The sequence below is a fragment of the Nicotiana attenuata genome, chromosome 1 (genome assembly GCF_001879085.1).
Source record: "Nicotiana attenuata strain UT chromosome 1, NIATTr2, whole genome shotgun sequence".
Lineage (NCBI taxonomy): Eukaryota > Viridiplantae > Streptophyta > Magnoliopsida > Solanales > Solanaceae > Nicotiana > Nicotiana attenuata.
In genome coordinates, this window is record NC_031989.1 from 107,655,597 (window position 1) to 107,659,791 (window position 4,195).

The window sequence follows — 4,195 nt, forward strand, 5'->3', positions numbered from 1 at the left end:
CTCTAGGTCCCAGTTTTGTTCTTTGGTGATCAGGAACTCTATAAAAAGATATACACCCCCCACACTTTAAAATAATATATATTAGATTTTCTACCATTCCAAAGTTCATAAGGTGAAACATGAACACTTTTTGAAGGCACTTTATTTAGTATATGACAAGCAGTAAGTAGTGCTTCACCCCACAGATTGTGCGGTAAACGTGCATTTAATAACATAGAATTTACCACGTCTACTAAAGTTTTATTTTTTCTTTCCGCCAATCCATTTTGTTGTGGTGTATAAGGTGCACTTGTTTGATGTATTATTCCATGCTCTTCACAGAAATTACTAAATTCGGTAGGAAAGTTTTCTCCTCCTCTATCACTTCGAATAATTTTTATTTTCCTACTCTTTTGATTTTCCACAACTGAATTAAACTCTATAAACTTTTGAAATGCTTCATCTTTTGTTCTAAGTAGGTAAACATATGTGAATATAGAGAAATCATCTATAAATGTGATGAAGTATCTTTTACCTCCTCTACTTAATTCTTCATTTAATTCACATAGGTCAGAATGCACTAAGTGTAATAATTCTGTAAAACTTTAAACTTTACGAAATGATTTCTTAGTTATTTTCGCTTGTAAACATATTCAACACTTGCTTCCATGTTCAGTTTTACAAGAGATATAACCATTTTTTGACATATAATTTAAAGAATCAAAATTTAAATGGCCTAATCTAGCATGCCATAAATAGGAATTAGACACAATGGTATAAGCAGAAGCATAATTTATTGCATTAACACTTAGTTTAAACATGCCGTCACAATGATACCCTTCTCCTACAAACATACCACTCTTAAACACAACTACATGATCAGACTCAATTACAATTTTGAAACCTCTCTTAGAAAGTAAACTAGAAGAAATCAAGTTCTTCATTATTTCAGGAATATGGAACACGTTCAGAAGAGTCAGCTTCTGCCCAGATGTAAAGTTGATTTCAACTGTTCCTTTTCCTGCAACTTCGGTTGTAACATGGTTGCCCATCAGCACCTTTTCAGAATCTTTAACTTCCGAATAGGTCTTGAACATATTCTTGTCGTGACAGACATGAATTGTTGCACCAGAATCCAACCACCAGTCTTGATTCTTTGTGGTTGTTGCAGCCATATTCAACTCTTTAACCATCTCATTTGGTATAGCAGAAATCATAGCCACTAGCCCATGTGAAGAACTTTCTACTGTATTTACCTTCTCGGAATTTCTTGAGTTTCCAGATTTTCCAACATCTCCTGAATGAAAATTTATTCCTGCTTTCTTAAACCTGCAGTCTCGAATCTTATGGCCTTTCTTTCCATAATAATAACAACTCATATTGTTTCTCTTTATATTAAGAGACTTCTTTGAAACTTTCAGATTTTTATTTTCGTTTCCTAACTTATTCTGACTAACAGTATTAACCGTAGAACTAAAGGCATGAACAATTTCATCACGAGCACGAGTCTCACTTTCAATTTGAAGATGAGTTCGAAATTGTTCTATAGTTAACTTGTCAGTAGAATGTAGGATTTTCTTTCTGTAGTTATTCCAGGAAGAAGGCAATTTCGAGAGAATTGCACCTATATGAAGTGCATCAGGAATTTTCACTTCAAGATCACTTAGTTTTGAAACTAAGATTTGTAACTCATGAATCTGATCCATTATCGGCTTTGTATCTACCATCTTAAATTTGAAATACTGCAAAGATAAGAATTTATTGATACCTCGTTTCTCGTTTTCATATGCAGTCTGCAACGCTGTCCAGATTTCCCTTGGAGATTTTAAATTGAGTACAAATAATACAATCGATCAGTCAAAGTATTCAGAATATGACCTCGGTAGAGCAGTTCATCTTCTTCTCGTTTCTTCCTCTCTGCTTTGATCACATCAGTATCCTCCGGGGTTGGTTCTGGTAGTGCAGCCAACAATGGATCAAGAACATAAAAGATTTTCAGCGTAGTGAGTAAGAAGATCATCTCGTCCTTCCAACGAGTGAAGTTTGATCCGTCAAATCGATCCAATTTGATTAAGTCTTTCGGATTCTCAACAGTAGTCAATAATTTCTCCATAGCAGAAATAACTCTTGAAAATTGTTAGAAAATAAAGATAAGTAACTAAAAATTAAAGGCTTTGAGGCGTGAAAGATCACTATCTTTCAGGAGTTATTGCCTGTATATAATTTAGGGATTACAAGCAATTCTCTACCAGGATACAACAAAGCCTGAAACATACGTGCAGATTGAATGCTCTACTTCTGGGATGTCTTCCGTATTTATAGATAAGAAAAGGAGACTTTTCTGAAGAGACGCCCTTTTCACGAACAGCCACAATTCTTTCTGTTAATTAAAATTTAAATTCAAATTTTAAATAACAAAAGTTGTTCCAGATAAAATACGAAAAATAAAATCTTTATCATTTAGATATATAATTATATATATATATATATATATATATATATATATATATATATATATATTCTTATAAATATGTCAATTGTTCATTTTATTGGACTTAATGGGCCAAGCTTTATAAAGCCAACTAAATGGCTTATGGCCATCGGTGTGGGACTCCCACATAATACAAACNACAATTAAAAACCCGGCAAGGGTACAACATCAATAACCAACAACGTCCCGGCAAGGGAATAAATCATTAACTCTTTTCTTTCTTTCACTTTCATCTCATAGTTCACATTATCACTTGAGCCAATTCTCCAAAGAGTTACTTATCTCATATACCTTCACAATTTGCATTTCAACCCGAGCCAATGCTCCACGAAGTTTCAAGATCACAATTTCTTTCACAAGGTCTTTACAACATATAGAAGTCATCAATGAAGCATGGAAGGCATAACAACAACCAAACTATTCGCAAATAAGGACTCACGGTCATGCTAGACACCAATGTATAGATACTCGTCACCATGCCTATACATCGTACTCGACAATTAGCAAGTTACAAATAAGACTCAACTCCTATTCCCTCAAGCTAGGGTTAAACCAAACACTTACCTCAACTTCCACGGCCAAATCAATCCACAACAACCGCTTTCCCTCTCGAATTCGGCTCCAACTCCATCAAATCTATACAATAATGACTTCATAATATCAATATATGCTAAACAAATCAAACCCAATGTCTAATTATAGATTTCCAAGCTTTCTTTCCAAAAATCCCAAAATCGCCCCCGGGCCCGCTTGGTCAAAACACGAGGTTCGGACCAAAATCAAATCCCCCATTCACCCACGAGCCCGAATATATAATTTATTCTCAAATTTGACCCCAAAACGAGGTCTAAATCAAGAAAAAGTAAAAAGCCCTAACTCTACCCATTTCCCCCAATTTCTACCCTAAATTACATGTTTTAGGCTTAGGAATTCATTGGATATTGATGAAAAATGAAGAAAACGAGTGAAAATTTACTAACCCAAGAAGTGTTGGTGAAGGAGAGCTTCAATGGATGCCTAAGGACCTTGGAGAAGAAGGAGCTCGTGTGAAACTTATGAAAATCCCGTCACTGTTCTGTTTTGGAATTTAAATATAACTGGGTAAAAATTGCCCTTCGCGTTCGCGGAAAGAGGGCCGCGTTCGCGAAGGGTAAACTTGGCAAGCCATCGCGAACGCGGATGGGGAAACACGAACGCGTAGAAGGAAACGCTGGGGGTCCAGGAATTTGGTCTATGCGAACGCGTGGGAAACTACGCGAACGCCATCCCGTGTATGCGAACGCGATGAAGGAAGAACTCATAGCCATCGCGGACGCGAAGAACAAAAAGGGACCATGCACAGCTGAAGCAAAAACCTGCAATCTTTCTAAGTCAAAACCATCCCGAAACACCTCCGAAACACTCCCGAGCCCTCGGGGCTCCTAACCAAACACATACACTAACTCAACAACATCCTACGAACTTAACCGGGCGATCAAATCACAAAAATAACATCAAAAACAACGAATCAAACCTCAAAATCACAAGTTTTTCCTCAAACTTCATAAACTTTCAAATTTAGAGTTTTAAGTCCGAAACACGTCAAACGACGTCCGATTTCAACCAAACATTACAGAAAGCGCTTGAACCATATATAAGACTTGTATCGAGCGTCGGAACCAAAATACGGGCCCGATACCAACACGTTCTAACAAATTTTCATTTCAATTTTATTAATAAATTTCA